This window comes from Pseudophryne corroboree, chromosome 11 (genome assembly GCF_028390025.1).
Source record: "Pseudophryne corroboree isolate aPseCor3 chromosome 11, aPseCor3.hap2, whole genome shotgun sequence".
NCBI lineage: Eukaryota > Metazoa > Chordata > Amphibia > Anura > Myobatrachidae > Pseudophryne > Pseudophryne corroboree.
The window spans coordinates 266,690,504-266,712,518 of record NC_086454.1 but is presented as its reverse complement, the minus strand read 5'-3'; the positions used below and the strand labels follow the sequence as shown (position 1 = coordinate 266,712,518).

General features: G+C 44.7%; 1 long non-coding RNA gene across 1 annotated transcript; it reads right to left on the bottom strand.

The window, feature by feature from the left end:
* Positions 1–589: 589 nt before the first annotated feature.
* Positions 590–18,734, bottom strand: LOC134970155 (uncharacterized). The gene is made up of 3 exons (XR_010189697.1): positions 18,694–18,734; positions 10,795–10,833; positions 590–668 (listed from the first exon to the last, which is right to left on the bottom strand). It is a non-coding gene; the product is annotated as an uncharacterized LOC134970155 (long non-coding RNA).
* Positions 18,735–22,015: the final 3,281 nt, after the last annotated feature.

Genomic DNA, 22,015 nt, shown 5'->3' with positions numbered 1-22,015 from the left:
AGCAGCACAGGAACATCTTTCCCAGCTGAATCCAGTGTTCCAAACTCCATGGGCTAAATGCAATAGCCTGCCAAAAGCAGGAGGTGCTGTATCTTGTGCGAGTCTGGACGGATTCTTAAAGCGGCAATCATTTATACGGCGTAACCAACCTGGTTTTGCCTTGTAAATTATTTGCGCATTAAAATTCCGGCCAGACTCGCACGAAGTCCAGCACTTCCTGCTTCTCGCAGAATATTAGATTTAGCCCCATGACTGAGAAATTAGAAGGCATATATACTGTTGCATAGATAAAAGCCCTGATCCGGAAGACCTCTCTATCCTTTATTATGAAACTAAAATGAACTTACTGGGCCAGTTGATATCATTTCACCTGACAATTTCAGAACAGAAGCACATGTAGGTCAATATACCCCAGCAGGATAAAAATGCCCCAATATGTACTTGACATCTACCTATATCACTGTTAAATGCTGATCTAGAACTTTATTTCAAAAGGACAGCCAGTATACAGTACTTGCACCACTTCTCCCGGGGCGCCTCAGTACAAACCAGGTATGATGTACACTACTAGAGTGAGAGAGGGGAATGGCAGCGCTTCAATAGCTTCACATGTTCAATCCACCTCTATCTCTGCTATGGTCCCCTCGCTTGACACTGCGGAAGCATACCTGGATTGGGATAGATATTGCAGAAATATGAAATGTTTGTCTCATATTATGACTTATGCGAACCCATCAGCTAATGACCGGGCAATTAGGATAGTATCACAGCTATCAGAATTAATCTGGATGTCATGGGCGTCACAACGAGATGTATTTAGTGTTATTGGCCAATGATGTGACATCTCCCATCTTCATCTTTCTTCATTCCTTATAGAAAGATTTGGTGATTTGTGTAACCGTTAAATAAACTATACAAATCACTTACCGTTACCTTGGAAACTTTGGATCTATTCTATACCAGAACTACTGTAATTTATGGTTTCCCTACTAAGTAACAATATGGAATATGTTAAAATGTAAACTGTAGACATATACTGAGGGGCCCCATTATTATGACCACCAGGTTTGTACATTGTTGGGCCACCTTTTGCCCTTAGTTAACAAGTCTTGAAATCTTCTAGGCATGGAAGCTTCAGGTTCCTAAAGGATTGATGGCAGTGGATCCAGAAGGACTCATGCTTTTCTGCTATTGTATCCATATACTCCCCCTACAATCTGCATGGTGTAATTGAAAATGTGATTTGGCAGACCACGACCCTTTACAATCCTTTACGTTAATGGAAAAGGTGAGAGGTTCAATTGTCTTAGCAAAGTATCAGAGAATGCTCCTTTCTGACCTACACTGTAGTCTTATCATAAGAAGTATTGGCCGTCACAAAAAAAGAAAAAATATTACACTGTTTAACAAATCATTAATACAGATTCTTAAATTAAAGATTCATTTAATTTACAACCTGAAAACACAAAATCAATTCAACTGTGGGGTTTATCTATCAAATACACATATATTCCACCCAATTTGTCATATTAATAAAACTAAATATTTTGCCTTTAATAAAACTGAGGATACATTACTGAAAGTCATCAAATGTAACACCCAAGCTGGCACGCTGCACAGGATATGACTGCAGCCAGCTGACCTTTCACAGACAGGTGGCAACTGTGCCATTCTGCTGCGTCTCCTGGTTGTAGAAGAGGAAATACAGACAGGGGCACCAAGAGGAGGAGGGCAGATGGGCGGGGTACTAATTGCCCAAGCCCAGGCTTGATGGAGGGTTCCGGCATGAGCCCGGGTCCACTAACTCCCACTGAACAGCAGCAGCCTCTGTCCCCAGGCTCAGGGAGACTGCCTGCATATTGTGCAGGGGAGGCAATAGCACTGATCTCCTCCACCGGATCTGCCCCTGGGGGTGCATGGTGTTTATGGTGTGCTACATAATTAGGCCACACACCCTACAGTACCCAGTCCCAGGCATCTTTGGCACTGGTGTGCAGAGTGGATTTTCTCCTCTGCGACTGCTGACACCACCGCCATAATTGCATCCCAGAATGCTGTGCAAACTACAATGCAGAGCAACAGTGAACAGGTGCCATTCACACCTGCCACTGAGTTACCCTGAAATGAAAAGGCTATAACAGGGATACTGGCATCAGAGAAGGGGTAGCCTGGTGCTTTCCTGTTCTGGGCACACCACAAGGTATGGGGACATGCTTACTCCATGTCAAAGATATATCTCCTTAGTGACATGGCTTCATCAGCGGTCCAAAGATGCCCACCTTTGATTTTGGTACAGTAGGTATGCTTTAAGAGAGTGTCTCCTTAAAACAATATATTCATTTTGTATACAGTATATAATGTTTCAGTGCTTTTTGGGGGTATTGTTCAAAAGTTTCTACTAATTTCTCATGGGCAACAGGATACACTTCCAGTTCCACACTGACATGCCCTTTTGATCTTCAAAATGGCCGCACATTGGGCCTAATTCAGACCTGATTGCTAGGCTGCGTTTTCGTACAGCGGGTGATCAGGTGTAAACTACGCATGCATATGCACCATAATGCGCAGGCGCGTTGCATGGGTACAAAGCGGATCGCTGCTCAGCGATGGAAGAATCCATTCACATGGGCATTCGCAAGGAGATTGACAGGAAGAAGCCATTTGTGGGTGTCAACAGACCATTTTCTGGGAGTGGTTAGAAAAACGCAGGTGTGTCCGAGCGTTTGCAGGGCGGGTGTCTGACATCAATTTCTGGTCCCGGACAGGCTGATGTGATCACAGCGGCTGAGTAAGTCCTGGGCTACTCAAAGACTGCACAAAATCTGTTTGTACATCTCTGCTACACATGCGTTCTCACACTTGCAAAGTGATAATACACTCTCCTATGGGCGGCGACTATGTGAACGCAGGACTGCACAAAAACCCCTAGCGAGCGAACAGGTCTGAATTAGGCCCATTGCTCTTCAGCTTCATCTCAGTAATAAGTTAAAACAGAGAAAGATACCCTATCAGTAAAAATATATCAGCAGGCATATTAAACAAAGCGTTACAAGCTACAACAAACACAAATCGGACAATTAAGCAGTAAGGGGCAGGAGCAGAAGAACACTGGAGAGACGCTCCCCTTTAGACATGTGAACTATGGGGAGATGTGATGATGTGATGAAGCATATATTGGAGAGACAGTAATAGTTATTGTCTTCATATCACTGGCAGGTGCTGACTATCACCAGCACAGAGTTACCGGTGTTTCAGCGGTGATCCCCTTGAGCTGCATACTTGGCAGAATTAGACAGAATAGAGAGGAAGAAAATATATGTGAGTTTTCCCCAAATGGGGCCTACAGGGAGTCTTGAAGCTGCATTACTCATTGGGTTTCAGCTCTGCCTCTCCCTGCTCCTCTATCAGGCTGAACATTGAGACCATATCGGCTCTTTCTGCTTGGGGGAGCTATGCGCAGCTGCATTCAGCAGAGATGGGGGGGGGGGGAGAGAGTTGGGGGATGTGAAACCTACATATGCAGCATTTTTGCTTTTGGTTCCATCAGTTTTAGGATGCCGGCATTGACCGTTTCAAATCTGATTCACTGACTTCACCTGTTCTAGCTTGAAGCAGAAATGCTGCTTATGTATGGGGGAATATCTGAGTGCTTATTTCTGCAATGGAGAGAAATGTTCTGTAGCACTTCTACAGAGTTAATATTGATATATGTTTAGGTAAAATAAAAACAAAATAAAAGCAATAAAAACTGTTTTATTAGTTATATTGTATTTCATTTAAACTTTTTCAACCTGTTATATTTAATATTATTTAAATTAAACAAATAGGTCTTTATTTTATATCTCTGCGTCCAACATTTTTGTTCCATTATGTTATGTTTTATTGTTAAATGTATTGCATGATGTTGGATGATTACAGTACTGTATGTGTATGTACTCTGAGTCAGGTAATAACAAATCCAATTACTAGGTGCAAAATCTTCCCCTGGAAAAAACTTTTTGTACGGCAGGAGTTTGTGGGGGTCTGGGATACTAGGATAATTTATCTATAACTATCTAGCTATATATAGCCCAGTGGCATCACTACGGGGGTGCGGGCTGCATCCGGCTGTCACCCGCCGAGGGGTGACACCAAAATGCCAGCTCCTGCTCAGTGACAGGACTCGGGTGCTGCACTGTACCATTATGTGCAGCACCCGGCTCCTGTCACAGAGTAGGGGCCGGCACAGCAGCCACGGCACTCTCCGGGGTCAGCCCACATCTCCCAGACCCTTCGGCTCGCACATAGTCCTGCCTTTGCTGTACCGGTTGTCAGATAGAGGTGTCAGGTAAAGGATGCCACTAATATAGCCCATATTTTATTGTACTCTAAATGTCCTTGCATTACATGATAGATAGCAGCAAAGCTCCCTTACTCAATGGAATTTCCGCACTGATCACATGGTGTCCAAAATAAGCTCAGACTTGAACCCTGACGCTATCTTTACAGTGTGCCTAATTCATATGTGGTTGCTGCAGCAATGCACAGATATGGCAATGCCGCAGGAGGCGTCTGGTATAAGTAGGCACCCCCTGCATGCATTTGTGATCCAATGCTGCATACTGGGACGCAGCATCTATTCACCTGCGACATCGTCAGCCGCTGCAGCTTCTACCAAGAGGCCTTGGAAAAGACTACTGCCACCACCAACTCCCCGCTCACAAATGGCTGTAGACTGTCCATCTACTGACATCTGCAACCGTAGTGTCATAGCCAGATTAAGGGGGGGATGCAGGGCATACTGTACCCCGGGCCCCCCTTTGTCGGGGGCCCCGGCCAAAGCACACTGATATCACTAGCTTTCCCTCCGAATACGAGAGCCATAAGGTGAGCAGGACAGTATGCAGTGCAGTGACACAGGAATAGCACGTTTCATGAGCTACCGATGGAGCTTTCTGACCAGAGGAGCGATAGGAGGGGGAGAAAGCTGTAAATAACACAGGGATCCCAGCTTCTTTTCCTCACTGCCTGGGTGTCTGAGTCCTGTGTAAACTATTATGCAACTGAACCATTTGGGTCTAGAGATAGAGACGCACACAGAGATTCCTCTTAAGTCCTGTCCCAGTGTGTTAGTAGTACATAGGCTGATGCTATTCTTGCATGTGACAAGATAAATCCTTTTATTTTTCTATATGCATTTTAAAGTTGTTTAAGTTATCTTTGTTCCACTACAAGAAAATGTTATAAAAACTTTTTTTCTTTCATTTAGGTGGAGCTACTGTATAAAACAGTACCCAGGCATTCTTAAACTATTACTTTAAAACTAACGTACACCAATTTAATATACACAATCTATACCTCCCACCCATTCCAGGAGGAACAAAATGCTTTTTACCTTGACTTCCTCTTCCTTCTTAATTTGATTGCAAACACCTGTGATGAAATACCTTTCTTATCAATGAAATAGTTCAACACATGTGACATCAATCATATATTAAGTGGGAAGTCCAGGTAGAGAGCATTTTGTTGCTCCTGAAATGGGACATGTTGGGAGGTATGCACAATCTAATATACATCCCCCAACATCTACCGGGGCCCCCCTGTCTTAAGTGCCCCGGGCATCCACAAGGCTTGATCCGGCCCTGCATAGTGGCCCTCATTCCGAGTAGTTCACTCGCAAGCTGCTTTTAGCAGCTTTGCACACGCTAAGCCGCCGCCTACTGGGAGTGAATCTTAGCTTATCAAAATTGCGAACGAAAGATTAGCAGAATTGCGAATAGACACTTCTTAGCAGTTTCTGAGTAGCTCCACACTTACTCGGCAACTGCGATCAGTTCAGTCAGTTTCGTTCCTGGTTTGACGTCACAAACACTCCCAGCGTTCGCCCAGACACTCCTCCGTTTCTCCAGCCACTCCCGCGTTTTTCCCAGAAACGGTAGCGTTTTTTCGCACACACCCATAAAACGGCCAGTTTCCGCCCAGAAACACCCACTTCCTGTCAATCACATTACGATCACCAGAACGAAGAAAAAAACCTCGTAATGCCGTGAGTAAAATACCTAACTGCATAGCAAATTTACTTGGCGCAGTCGCACTGCGGACATTGCGCATGCGCATTAGCGACTAATCGCTCCGTTGCAAGAAAAAAATACAGAGCGAACAACTCGGAATGACCCCCAGTGATACCGAAAATGCGCAAAGTGCTGCCACTGGTACTTTGCGTCATGTGCCACAGACACTCCAGGATTGCTATAGGCAACTTCACTTTATCTTTCTCTCAAATGTTTAACACTTGTCCCCCTAAAGGTAGAGCTGGCCATGGTCCTGATGGGATATATACAGGTCAAATAGATGACAATACTATCAGTTCTGCTGCTGCCACACCGCTGCCTCTGTATATGAAAGCATGACAGACATAATCCGATAAATATATAACTCCAGTTATTCCATGTACATTATGCAGCTCAGTAATACAGAGCCTTTGGTATATATTATTAATGCCAGATACAGTCTTTCCTTTCTCTTAGAAAACTTAATGGAAGGTTTTATAATCACCTCTGTACCTCTCAGACTGCTTCTCAGAGTCTATTCTTTTTAATTCTTCTTTTAAATTGGGTGTTTTCCTAGTTTTTGTTTGTATCAAAAAGATAAAGAAAATAACACAGAAAAGAAGGTGGTCTAATTAAGATGAACTTCACTGTGATTGGTTTATTAAAATGCCAAAGATTGCCTAATGAAATTAAACTTTACTTTGGTCATGCATCAGTGATGTTTCCTGTTTCTAGAGAACCATTTTTTCAGATGGTTTATAAAAAGGGATCGCTTCATGTTGCAGGCCCTATATTGGTGACACGTTATCGCCATCAGGCCCACTTTAGTCTGATATACAGGGCTCCATTCTACAGCGGTTCAAACCTCCATCAGAAAGTAGTGATGTTAACTTGCCATTTATTTTAAAGGACCCATCAGGGGGTGGGAGGTTTGACGCCAGTGAAAGAGCATGGTTCACATATCCGGGTGTATTTGAGCTCTGTTTAATAGCCGCACGTATACATGTGCTATGCCGCCTTCACATAATGCAGAGATACATTATCATGTTTATTTTGTGTTAGATTGAATTCAAAGTTCATCTCTGCGATCTCCTCCTCTCTCAGTGACCTTCATTACATACCAGCGTAATGCCAGTCACTTCTTTTATTCCCTAAAAATAGAAATCAATAAACTGTCTGTTAGCTCCAAAGGGCCTGTGAAAGTTATGGGGTCTCGCACAGAGGCAGCCATTGCAGATTTCTGATACAAAGCCAAATTCCTAATGAAATCTAAGGGCAGAGGGGAGACTAAATGTGATTCATTGTGTGAAAGCAACCAGATGCATTAATAATCTCCAGCACGATGCACGTGTTTCCCGGCGTAAGGGAGATTAGGAGACGGTGTGAACCCGAGAGCCTTTGCCTCGTACATGGATGCTTATCTCCTCCTAATTTCTATGTGCAAAACTCCCTGGGCATCACTCCTTCTTACATACAGAAAAATTCCACACATAATAATCTTCTTATACATAGTGGGTAAAAAAAAACAAATTAAAAACAATGATGTATATATACATACATACCTACACACACACACACACACACACACACACACACACACACACACACACACACACACACACACACACACACACACACACACACACTGAACTGTAGGCGGTCACTGGGATTCTTCTGTGAACTGTAGAGTAGTCACTGGGATACTGTGAAATATATGGCTGTCACTGGGATGCTTTGTGAACTGTGAGGCAAACACTAGGATGCTTTGTGAACTGTATGGCAGACACTGGTATACACTGAACTGTGTGGCAGACACTAGGATGCTCTGTGGACCGTATGGCAGTCACTGGTATGCTCTGTGAACTGTATGGCAGACACTAGGATGCTCTGTGAACTGTAAGATGGCTCCTGAAAAACTGTGTTTATTGTCTGGTATTGTATATAGTCATTAGAATCCTCTGTGTATTGTTTGTCTCTGGATGATCTGTGTATTGTCCAGCAGTCACTGGGACATTCTGTGTACTGCACTCCTTAAACCACAATCCAGGAATATGTCAGTTAAAACTTTACTATGTTCAATAGACTGATATGACTATATGTGTTTCCCAACATATTCCTAGATTGTGGTTCTTCAGCATAGATTAACCATCTACACACCTACAGTATACTCCTAAGACAACATAACACAGACCAACGCACTCACGCAGACAACATACTGTAGGTTTAGTGCTGATACCTACTACGTCCTTCCAGTGCTCTACAATTGGCTTTCGCTAGGATATTCTCTATATATGTATTGTATTTCAGTATATGTTAAATAAATAATCCTTCTATCATGGAATTTGCTTGATTTTCTCTTCAATAATTGCCATCTACTTTAAAAACAGTCATATATAGCGACACCAGGGTCATTTGGGTAGTTTCTGTTGTCATTATGATTTAAAAAGAGTAAACACAGTTGTTTGACAATAAATGGCTTCACCCAACCACTAACCATGAGTGAAAGAAAAGTTTGTGAGTTATCATTCATATTCTCTGACAAATGGCCAGAAAATCACAAATTCTGCTAGGGTATGTAAACTTATGAGCACAACTGTACATACATTCAGGCCTGCCATCAAGGGTGGACGGCGGGTACTCCAGTCCCGGGTCCGGGGTGAGATCAGGCCCGGATGGTTGTAGTGTGGATCAAGGGGCCAGGTCAGCTGCCTGCCTGTGCAGGCAGCCACGGAAGAACAGAGGCAGAGGCTAAGTCACGACCAGCAGTCATATTCTTAATACAAAGCCGGCTGTGAGCCAATCAGAGCTCACGGACCAGCAGCGCAGCTCCTGATTGGCTGCCGGTCCATGAGCTCAGTTTGGCTCACGGTCGGCTCTGTCTCTCCGTGGCTGCCTGCCGATGCGCAGGCAGGCAGCTGACCTGGCCCCCTGATCCTCACTACAACCACCCAGACCCCCTCAAAAGGTAGTTTGGGGAATGCAGGGAAAGGGGGGGTAAATCGTACGGTGGGGGTGGGGTGGGGGGCCTGCCTTGTGAGGGTCAGTCCCGGGTCCCATCATTTCTGATGGCAGCCCTGCATACATTATAGCAGCCGCAGCATGTCAACCTATACATACATTATAGCAGCAGCAATTCCCCATAAACATAGATTCAATATAGCAGCAGCAGGTCCCCATAAATGTAGCCCCCTGAAAATATGTGCTCATGAGGAGATATAGTGAGAGTATAGATTCACTGACTAACAGAATAAATATATAATAAATATCTACTGAATGTGTAAATATATGAAATATATTCAATATGTATATTGTAACACCTGAACTGTGTATAAAGGAGGGTTGATGGTGGGGAATAAATACAGTCTACAGTGGACTATTGCAATGGTTAAATTGGCACATTGGCACGAGAAGGGCTAGATAGACTTTTCCAGAAGCCCCTCGTGCCGGGTAGTGTGTGCCCGTATGGAGAGAACCGTTGTAGGGGGCCGCGAGAAAGAGCAGCGGTGGATGACGACGCATAATAGAGCGGACGGAGCGGCTGGAGAGATAGGACGGAGCGGCTGGTGAGAGCGGCTGACGGCGGGACACCGAGCACAGGCACTGAGGAGGCTAACAACACTTACTTGCTGCAGGCGCCACTGCTGAAGTTCCCGGCAATAGAAATCCTCGATGCCAGGAGGTAGCTGAGGACATAGGAGGACGCCCACTGACGCACCTCTATTGGAGCTCCGGCTAAAGCTGCCCAGGGGGAGGATCAGTCTGCCGGAGGAATCCAATCGTCTAGGAGGTGTGAGTACCCTCTGGGGAGCCGCCCAGTAGGGGGAGGATTGGGTTGAATATTAATTCCCCCAGCAGCCTAGTACTGAGAAGGGAGAATAGGTGCACTGCCCTAATAATATATGAGGACAGCAGCAGCAGAGCGCACCCTTAAGCAGTATATATTTCACCTAGTCACTGCACAGTTTCACAACGTTGCTTCATAGACGTTATAGCACAATCACGGACAGTGTTACCGAAAGCTACCCCTTACATCTCAATTACAATAAGGGGAGATTAACCATTTGTATGGTGCCTTTCCTCTAAATAACAGTGGTGCCTGGGTTAATCTGAGAAATCGAGCTCAGTGTGAGAGCTTATGGATTTATACAGAAATTAAAGAGAACTATATGCATATAGTATTCCGGTCCCAAATATCAGAGATCTTTTACAGACCAACCTATGCAACCGAATCGAGCCGCACAGCACTAGTTATATTGTAGCATATTGTAACTATCGTAAGCAATAATTCTCCAGGGTGAGAAATTGTATCCCTACTTAGGGAGTACACCTAAAACTGCTAATATCATCCAATAGACCCGGGAGACCAGGGAGAAATACCCGGGAAGAGGAGAACCAGACATCTAATTAAAATACTTACCCGACTAAGGAAATATAAGTGTAAAGTTCATACCATAGAAGATTTCACCTGTCTTCAAGGGCCCCACCGTGTGCACCAACCTAACATTTCAGTATATATACTAGACTAAGACTAGTGCTAATACTGGGTATGCTACTCTAATAGAAATACTCGTGATGACCTGAGGTTTTATATTTACAACCGGTTTTAAATATTTTTTTTGTAAGTGCATGCATAATATATTGTATAGACTAAGGGTATAATATTAGGAATATGGTAATATAGATATGTACAAGTGAAATAATTAATACAAATACTATTTGGAAGATATAAAGGTGGTGGAGTGTTATTATTACTTAACACCTTTACCTGGATATTGGAAGTGTGAAGAGGATCGCCGGAAAAGGTCTGAAAGACAATACGAATACAAAAGGTAATTGTGACATACATATATAGAAGGTATAACTGTTAATTCATCAAATGTTAGTATCACCTACTAATTCGGGCTTTCCCAAGCAAGCTCAACCCTAAAATAGCTTGGGTGGAGGCACGCCTTTGATTTAAGTATTAGTAACTTCCTATCCCCTGATAATAACTAGTAGGGAAGGGTTACATTTGGAGGCACTGCTGAGATTTCAAATACTCAGGGGGTCATTGGCCAACAAAGAATATACGGATCATGGAAGAAGTGACCAGTGCCGATATTTATAGGTGGTGTCGGGAAAAAGGAGTGGAGCCCTTGTGTAGCTTTGGGTTAGTTGGAAAACTTTTGGTAGTCGGTGATGATGCAGTTATTCGGGCCGCAGGACAACTGTATGGTATCAGCCAACCTTGCACCGTTGACCGCTGGAAAGGGCAGAATGGAGAAACGTTTGCTATATTAATCAGTAATAGACTCCCTTTGGATCCCACATTACTACCCAGTATGGTGGTGGTGGAAGAGGTTCCTGGGCGAAAGGTACAATTAGTGTGGCCCGAAGGTATGGAAGAAGCAGCCACTCCGGGGGAAGATAGGGGTAATGGTACCCCTGCAGTGGGGGATTGCTTTCATACTACTATCGCGGAACCGGATTGTCCAGAGGATAAGGAAGAATCCTCGGGGAACGGAGTGGAAACAATGGTCGATAAAATGGTTAGCCACATGGAGAGATGGCACTACGAAGGGGGTTATCGCCATCTACGGATTTTCTCTGGCATTTCCCCTGTGTCTGCCGGTGAAGAAACATACAATACTTGGCGAGAGGCGGCTATTCAGCACTCGGAGGAGTGGCAATGCCCTGAGCATATAAAAAAAAGCGTATAGTGGAAAGTCTCAGGGGACCTGCTATGAGGGTCATTCAAGCCACTCGGAGAAGTAAGTCAATGGCTACTCTTAAAGACTATCTTGAAGCATTAGATTTTTCTTATGGCACCATGGAGGATGTAGGGGATTTGCTTTCAAGACTGCATCGCACCTATCAGGAGCCGGGGGAGACTCTGACTCAATATATTTATCGAGTTGATCGATTGATTTATCAGATTGTGGAAAAAGGGGGGATAACTAAGGATGCAGTAGATGAAAGCCGAATGAGACAAGTGCTGAAAGGAGCGCTAACTAATAATCCAGTGGCGCAGAGACTTCGGTGTACCCATATGTCGGGGCCATCCCCAAATTTAACTGAACTAATAAAGGAGGTCAAGTTAGAGGAAGTGCAGATCGAGAATAGAGAAAAGACTATTAAGAGAGTCAAAGCTATCATACCTGCTCCGACCCCGAACGTTATGGACGATCGACTGCTTAAGTTAATAGAAGATCAAAATATAAAAATAGACCAATTAATTGCACTCCAGAGCACAGCCTCCTCAAGGCCCTATTGGTCATCAGATTCGGGCAGAGGAAGGAATAGGGGAAGTGGTAATCGCGGGCCCATACTCTGTTACAGTTGTGGACAACCAGGGCATAGATCCTTTGAATGCCCGATGAGTGGCCTGGAGAGGAGGGGCAGGATGCCCTATTACAGCCGGTCGAGAGAAGAGCAGAGGGAAAACCCCAACGGGAGTTCTGTGAACCCCTCACAGGCTCCCCAACAATAAATGTACGTGCCATGGGGAGTGCCCAGTGGTCCGATACTCTCCCTGACAGTATAATGGGGCATGCACCGCTAGTGAAAGCACTAATAAATGGACAGGAGTGCATGGTGTTGATGGACAGTGGATCACAGGTTTCCATTGTGTTTGAATCATGGTACCGGAAGAATTTGTCATCTGTTCCCATTCAAACTCTTTGTGGTCTTACAGTATGGGGCCTAAGTGAACAGAAGTACCCGTATTTGGGATACATTGTTACACAAATCACCTTGGAACCGGGACTAATTACTCCTAATGAGTCAATTCCCATGGTTGCACTGATTTGCCCTGACTCACCCGGGGATAATGGACAATTGTCAGCGATCGTGGGTACAAACACGAATATGTTCAGAAATCTTAGGCGATGGTGTGAGAAACAAGACAGAGAAAATAAAGAGGAGACGAGACACTCTGAAGGCCAAGAGATATATCGCTGTCAGTTCCTCGAGAGTCATCCTGACAGGCGGGTTGCCAACTCTCCTAACGGGACTCCTCCAATTTCCACCCGCTTGAACCTTGAGGATTGTTTTCATGGGAGGGATATTGATACGACCAGGAAAGAAATGCTAATGGATCAGCTACTACTAAGGGAGGCAGTGTTTTCCAAAAGTGATTGGGACCTAGGGACTGCGACAGGTGTTGAGCATCATATTAAATTGACGAATAATACCCCATTTCGGGAGAGATCGCGGAGGTTGGCTCCTGCTGACTTCGAAGACGTGAGGACTCACCTTAGGAATTTATTGGAGAATAATGTCATCGCTGATTCCGAGAGTCAGTATGCATCACCTATTGTAGTTGCTCGTAAGAAGAGTGGAGAAATTCGTCTATGTATAGACTATCGCACCTTGAACAGTAGGACAGTGCCTGATCAGTACACCGTGCCTAAGGTAGACGAGGCATTGGATTGCCTTCAAGAAAGCAAGTGGTTTTCAGTTCTCGATCTACGGTGCGGGTATTATCAGATACCTATGAGTAAGGAGGATCGGGCCAAAACCGCTTTCATCTGCCCTATTGGATTCTATGAGTTTTGAAAATGCCCCAAGGGATCAGAGGGGCACCTGCGACATTCCAGCGAACAATGGAACAAACAGTTGGTGACATGTGTTACCGTGAGGTATTGGTGTACCTAGACGATATCATCGTGTTTAGGAAAGATCTAGATGAACACAATGAACGTTTACTAAAAGTGTTGGACCGTCTACAAGCCCGGGGGCTAAAGCTGTCAGCCGAAAAATGTAAATTGTGTAGATCATCCGTTAAGTATTTGGGACACATTGTGAGTCGGCAAGGGATAGCTACGGACCCAGCGAAAGTAGCCACAGTAAAGAAATGGCCCAGACCCACCAACCTTAAAGAATTGAGATCTTTTTTAGGATTTTGCGGATACTACAGGAAATTCGTATCTCACTATTCCAAAGTAGCTAAACCATTGACAGATCTTACCAGAGGATATCCCCCGGCCTCTAAACACCTGAGTAAGAAATCAGATGAAGAAACTTGTTACCACAAGCCCCGGGAGTTGTTTGGGAAAAGGTGGACTGAACAGTGTGAGGAAGCCTTTGTTAATCTGAAAGATCGTCTAACGCAGTCTCCTCTCTATGCTAGACCTGATCTGCCCTATGAAGTGCACATAGATGCCTCCTTAGAAGGTATTGGAGGAGTGTTATACCAAAGACAAGACCAACTTTTGAGGGCCATTGCCTATGTTAGTAGAGGAATCTCCAGTAGTGAAAGAAATTATCCTGTCCATAAGTTGGAGTTTCTAGCGCTAAAATGGGTAGTTAGCGAAAAATTCCACGACTACCTCTATGGAGCGCAGTTCATTGTACAAACGGATAATAATCCCCTGACCTATGTACAGACATCAGCTAAGCTGGATGCCACTGGGCACCGGTGGTTAGCAGCACTTACCAACTATGACTTTACTATCAAATATAGGCCGGGTATTAATAATCAGGATGTGGATGCTTTATCTCGAATGCCGCACGATGAAGCTCCTGGAGCCAACACTGATTGGATTGAAGTACCTGCTGCTGCAGTGAAAGGGTTGTGTCAACAGATTATTGTTACTAGAGATCAGGAGATGGCCGCCATAAATACTCTAGGAGCGTCTGAAATCGCTATACCTCCATCCTATTGTTGGTTAGGACGGGCTGAAATGAAGGGGTTAGGGATAGTATCATCAGAACAATTGGCGCAAGACCAACGAAATGATCCTGATATCCTTCCTATTTTGAGAATAATGGAAGATACTACTTGCCAAGTAAACCGAGCTCTGCTGTCAAGGAAGGCAAAAGTATTATTACGTCAGCACCGGAAATTAAGTTTGATGAAAGGTGTGTTATTTTGAAAAGTTCTAAGGATTGACGGGGGTACTAAAGTACAGATAGTCTTACCCACCAAGTATAAACAGATGGTGTTAGAAGCTTTGCATGATCAACATGGTCACCTTGGATATGAGAAAACACAGGGGCTGGTGTCTGATCGATTCTTCTGTGCTTATATGAATCAGGATATAGAACAATTCTGTAGGACGTGTGGAAATTGTATTCTGAGGAAAACTCTACCTGTATCTGCGGCTCCGTTAGAAAATATAACCAGCACGGGACCTCTTGAGTTAGTATGCATAGATTTCCTTACACTAGATGGCCCCGGAAGACAGGACTGCCATATTCTTGTGGTAACCGATCATTTCACGAGGTACGCCCAAGCCTATTTAACAGTGAATCAAACTGCGATAACTGTTGCGCGAACACTATGGGAAAAATTCTTTGTGCATTACGGATTGCCAGCCAGGATTAACTCCGATCAAGGCCGAGAATTTGAGAGTCACGTAATTCGAGAATTGTGCCAGTGCTGCGGGATTCATAAATCTCGGACAACACCTTATCATCCCCAAGGAGATCCGCAGCCTGAGCGATTTAACAGGACTTTATTAAACATGTTGGGAACGTTGGACTCTAAAAAGAAATCCAACTGGCGTCGATATATAGCCCCCTTAGTGCATGCCTATAATTGCACTCGGAACGACACTACTGGGTATACCCCATATTATCTCATGTTCGGCCGGGAGGCCAGATTACCAATAGATATTTGTTTGGGAACACAAACAAACTCCTGTTCAAAAATGTCACACAGTCAATATGTTAGGCAACTACGTCAACAACTTCAGGAAGCCTACCGACTGGCGGATGATGCTGCCCGAAAAATGGGTGAACGAAACAAAGCTTACGTTGCTTGTCACATTAAAGAACAACGTTTAGAGCCAGGTGATCGAGTGCTGATTAGAGTTCTGGGAGTACCTAGAAAGCAGAAATTACAGTATAGGTGGAAATCTACACCGTATATTGGCCCTCATTCCGAGTTGTTCGCTCGGTATTTTTCATCGCATCGCAGTGAGAATTCTCTTAGTGCGCATGCGTAATGTTCGCACTGCGCATGCGTCAAGTAACTTTACTAAGAAGAAAGTAATTTTACTCACGGCTTTTTCGTCGCTCCGGAGAACGCATTGTGATTGACAGGAAATGGGTGTTACTGGGCGGATGTACGGCGTTTTAGGGGCGTGTGGCAGGAAACGCTACCGTTTCCGGAAAAAACGCAGGCGTGTCTGGAGAAACGGTGGGAGTGCTTGGGCGAACGCTGGGTGTGTTTATGACGTCAGCCGGGACCGAAAAGCACTGAATTGATCGCACAGGCAGAGTAAGTCTGGAGTTACTCAGAAACTGCTAACTCGGTTTTGATCGCAATATTGCGAATACATCGGTCGCACATTTAAGATGTTTAGATTCACTCCCAGTAGGCGGCGGCTTAGCGTGTGTAACTCTGCTATAATCGCCTTGCGAGCGAACAACTCGGAATGAGGGCCATAGTATTAAGACAGCTACCCAACATTCCTGTTTACCAACTCGTACCGGCCGATGGACAGGGAAATATGGTAACCTACCATAGACAGCATTTACTCCCTATTGCACAGGACATTCGGTGGGAGGATACAGTATCTTGTCCTACTGAAGATACTGTAGATGGAAAACATGCTAAAGATAAGAGTAACCTTCGGGGCAGAGTAAAGGAATCTGAGGATAGTTATGATGAAATTAATACTGGGTATTACTATTGGGATAGTGAGCCTTGGGGGGCCGAGGCCACTGTCCCAGATCCATACCACGGAGGGCAATCTGAAATACCCAACTCATACAATGTGGTAGAACCTGAGAATGATGGAAGCAATGAGGGTGAGGGAAGTGACCCAAATTGTGAAATAACAGCTGTTCCTGATTCAATCCATAGGGGTGACAATGGAGATGGAGATATTGCTGAACGACAAGATATGTCACCTAGGCCTCAAAGAGTTAGGAGGGCCCCTAAAATACTCACCTATGAACAGTTAGGAACCCCCACTGAAATTCCGTTGGTATTGCACCCCAGTATGGTGATGTCATGGACATATTTTGGATGGAATGTACATGGTCATAATTAGATAGAACCATGGAACTGCTATGTAGGTGGTGAGATCCACTTAAATAACAAAATTTAAGCGTCCTCACCAGGGGGAGAATGTAGCCCCCTGAAAATATGTGCTCATGAGGAGAGAGTGTGAGAGTATAGATTCACTGACTAATAGAATAAATATATAATAAATATCTACTGAATGTGTAAATATCTGAAATATATTCAATATGTATATTGTAACACCTGAACTGTGTATAAAGGAGGGTTGATGGTGGGGAATAAATACAGTCTACAGTGGACTATTGCAATGGTTAAATTGGCACATTGCATGAGAAGGGCTAGATAGACTTTTCCAGAAGCCCCTCGTGCCGGGTAGTGTGTGCCCGTATGGAGAGAACCGTTGTAGGGGGCCGCGAGAAAGGAGCAGCGGTGGATGACGACGCATAATAGAGCGGACGGAGCGGCTGGAGAGATAGGACGGAGCGGCTGGAGAGATAGGACGGAGCGGCTGGTGAGAGCGTCTGACGGCGGGACACCGAGCACAGGCACTGAGGAGGCTAACAACACTTACTTGCTGCAGGCGCCACTGCTGAAGTTCCCGGCAATAGAAATCCTCGATGCCAGGAGGTAGCTGAGGACATAGGAGGACGCCCACTGACGCACCTCTATTGGAGCTCCGGCTAAAGCTGCCCAGGGGGAGGATCAGTCTGCCGGAGGAATCCAATCGTCTAAGAGGTGTGAGTACCCTCTGGGGAGCCGCCCAGTAGGGGGAGGATTGGGTTGAATATTAATTCCCCCAGCAGCCTCGTACTGAGAACGGAGAATAGGTGCACTGCCCTAATAATATATGAGGACAGCAGCAGCAGAGCGCACCCTTAAGCAGTATATATTTCACCTAGTCGCTGCACAGTTTCACAACGTTGCTTCATAGACGTTATAGCACAATCACGGACAGTGTTACCGAAAGCTACCCCTTACATCTCAATTACAATAAGGGGAGATTAACCATTTGTATGGTGCCTTTCCTCTAAATAACAGTGGTGCCTGGGTTAATCTGAGAAATCGAGCTCAGTGTGAGAGCGTATGGATTTATACAGAAATTAAAGAGAACTATATGCATATAGTATTCCGGTCCCAAATATCAGAGACCTTTTACAGACCAACCTATGCAACCGAATCGAGCCGCACAGCACTAGTTATATTGTAGCATATTGTAACTATCGTAAGCAATAATTCTCCAGGGTGAGAAATTGTATCCCTACTTAGGGAGTACACCTAAAACTGCTAATATCATCCAATAGACCCGGGAGACCAGGGAGAAATACCCGGGAAGAGGAGAACCAGACATCTAATTAAAATACTTACCCGACTAAGGAAATATAAGTGTAAAGTTCATACCATAGAAGATTTCACCTGTCTTCAAGGGCCCCACCGTGTGCACCAACCTAACATTTCAGTATATATACTAGACCAAGACTAGTGCTAATACTGCGTATGCTACTCTAATAGAAATACTCGTGATGACCTGAGTTTTTATATTTACAACCGGTTTTAAATATTTTTTTTGTAAGTGCATGCATAATATATTGTATAGACTAAGGGTATAATATTAGGAATATGGTAATATAGATATGTACAAGTGAAATAATTAATACAAATACTATTTGAAAGATATAAAGGTGGTGGAGTGTTATTACTTAATACCTTTACCTGGATATTGGAAGTGTGAAGAGGATCGCCGGAAAAGGTCTGAAAGACAATAACGAATACAAAAGGTGATTGTGACATACATATATAGAAGGTATAACTGTTAATTCATCAAATGTTAGTATCACCTACTAATTCGGGCTTTCCCAAGCAAGCTCAACCCTAAAATAGCTTGGGTGGAGGCACGCCTTTGATTTAAGTATTAGTAACTTCCTATCCCAAGATAATAACTAGTAGGGAGGGGTTACATATACATCCATTTTAGCAGCAGCATGTCACCATATTTATACATTAAAGTAGCCAGCAGCAGGTCACCATATACATATACTTTATAGCTCCAACATGTACCCATATACATACATTATAGCAGCAAATGTAAAATAAAATCTAAATTGGTATGCGCAGAGTCCATTAGTAGAGCCCATTATAGCAGCCGGCATGTCACCGCAAGAGGCGGGAACCCTGAGAGAGATGATGCTGAATTTTGAAAATGGCGCCTGAATCCAAAACCCGCAAGATTCAACAGTGGGAAGATGACCTTTTGCCTCATTTTGGGATCCGAAGCAGGCTGGGAGATCAGAGTCCCGGATCCCCTAAGTTCAGGCACCTCAGTTTTCAGAGCGCCAAGGCCGCCCACCTCTACTATAATCTCTGAACTGATCTTTTTTCTCTTTTGCTCCAATGCAATGACATACTAGGGACTTTGCTGGCGTGGAGTAAAAGAAATGATAAAACACATGTTAGAACAGACTCCTACTTGCAGTCGGTGCATCTTTACACCGTAGCACCAGAGAAAGCTCCGCAATCTGTCTGTCAAATGCTTAGATACATCCTCTGAAAGTTACACTTTTATATTCATTTTAAATTACCCTATAAAATAATTTTTCTAAAACTCAACCACTGAACCCATTGCTAAAATTACCGCTTAAAGGTATTTCCCTTGATAACGGTGAAATATTATTAGTGTGAGTCACGCAGGCCTAAGTACAAAGCGCTGTAGCCGTTTCATACTTGTATTTGATAACACAGCCACACACAACATAAAAAAACATTTGTTGGTATAAAAAGGCTGGTGGATGCACAACCTTTTAAATGTATCACAGTTATCCTGCTGGGGTTGTCTGCTGATTTGCACATAATAAAATATAAATATTAAGACGCAGCGGAAAATAAAAATACCAGGTTAATTATAAGAGAAGAGACCACAGAAATTACTGCTGATGGCATTCACAGCATATAAAAGACAAAAAAAAAAAAAAAATCAAATGGAAAATTTACATTGCAGCTCATAAGAGTCACTAGACCAAGTAAAAGGTTTCATTAGGCAAAGCCTTGGCTTTTTGTTGTTTTACAAGCATCCTGAAAAAAGCTGCTCAATAAAGAAAAAGAAAACATATCAGTTGGTTTATATACATCAGACTTTACTGTATTAGACTCATTCTCTTCACTCTCATTTGATGCCATTTTGTCTTTGCTCCTGATAATGTGGTTTGAACTGTCTCCTCCAGCAATAACAGTAAACTGGTGCCCTGCCTTTTGTCTGTCTCCTGCATTCATCTTAATAATACACGGTCACCAGTAATAAAACAGCATTTCCTCCAATAATTACTACACTTAAGCTATAACTGAGAAGGTTTTGGGGGTCATTGTCTTTGTCAGACAGTATACACGGTAGTTATTGAAATGAAAACTAGAATAAGACAAATTGCAGGATTTTTTTTTGTTACTTCAAAGGTCGTGTGTTACCTTACAAGAGTAAGATATGTTGGGAGAGATGTAACAAAGCTTGCGCAGGTCTCAGGAAACATGGTGCCCGCCATGTTTTCCAGAGACTAAAACCCTACTGCGCATCATTGCAGGGCCAACTTTCTAGCCAATTTGGCTCCCAGTGAGAGATTTAAAAATGCGCCCCCCCATATTCACATAAGAAAAAATGCCCCCCCCCCCCATAGATATAAAGAGGAAAACCATGCGCGCGCCGAAGGCGCGCGTGCTCCCGGCAAGGGGGCGTGGCCTCGTTAAAATGGGCATGGCTTTAAGATGGGCGTGGCCTCATCTGATCTCATCATCACGGCCACCACAGGATAAAAAAAAAAAAAAGGCCTCATTTTACCATTACAGCAGGCACGCGACCCCATTTTACACAGCACGGCAGGCAAGTGTCCCCATTTTACACATTGCGGCAGGAAAGTGTCCCCATTTTACACATTGCGGCAGGAAAGTGTCCCCATTTTACACATAGCGGCAGGCACGTGCCCCCATTTTACACATTGCGGCAGGCACGTGCCCCCATTTTACACATTGCGGCAGGCACGTGTCCCCATTTTACACATTGCGGCAGGAAAGTGCCCTCATTTTACACAGTACGGCAGGAAAGTGTCCCCATTTTACACATTGCGGCAGGCACGTGTCCCCATTTTACACATTGCGGCAGGAAAGTGCCCTCATTTTACACAGTACGGCAGGAAAGTGTCCCCATTTTACACATTGCGGCAGGCACGTGTCCCCATTTTACACATCACGGCAGGCAAGAGTCCCCCATTTACACATTCCGGCAGACTGCGTCCCCATTTAACACATTTTGGCAGGCAAGTGTCCCCATTTTACACATTCTGAAGACAGGTGTCCCCAATTTACACAATACGGCAGGTGGTGGTGCTGAGGGGGGAGGGAGGGAGAGAGAGGGAGAGGGGCTGACTTACATTTGAAGCGGTTCTTCCCGCTCTTCAGCCGCCTCTCCCTCGTCTGCGCGGTGCCGGCCGGCTTGGCTCCCCCTTCTCCCTCCTCCCGAGCGCCCAGCTGGGGGGCGGAGTTTTGCGGAATTACGCGATTGCGTCGTGACGTCACAACACAAACGCGTCATTCCGCGAAACCCTGCCCCCCGAGCTGGGCACTCGGGAGGAGAGGGGAGGGGAGATTTAGTGCTGAAGAAGTGCCGCGGCGGGCGCCCAGTGCGGTTGCACGGCTCGCCCGCCGCAAGAAACGGCACTGTGCGCATGCAGGACACCAGAAAGGTAAGTAAGAAAATACGGGTGCAGCGTGTGAGGTGAGGGTCTCACTGGACGCAGGTGCCCGTGTACACTGCACACCAATGTATACAATATTTTTAATCTGGCTCTGAGCACATGTAACTGTGACAGGGAAGGTGGCCCCTATCAAGTCTGGGCCCCATTGCAGCTGCACTCCCTGCACCTATGGTGGGTATGCCCTTGGCCAGGCCCGGCCCTACGTATACGCCGACTACGCGGCTGCGTAGAGCGCCGGACATGTGAGGGCGCTGATGAAGTCACCGCCGTCACTCTCTCTGCTGCCCGCCGCTCATTGC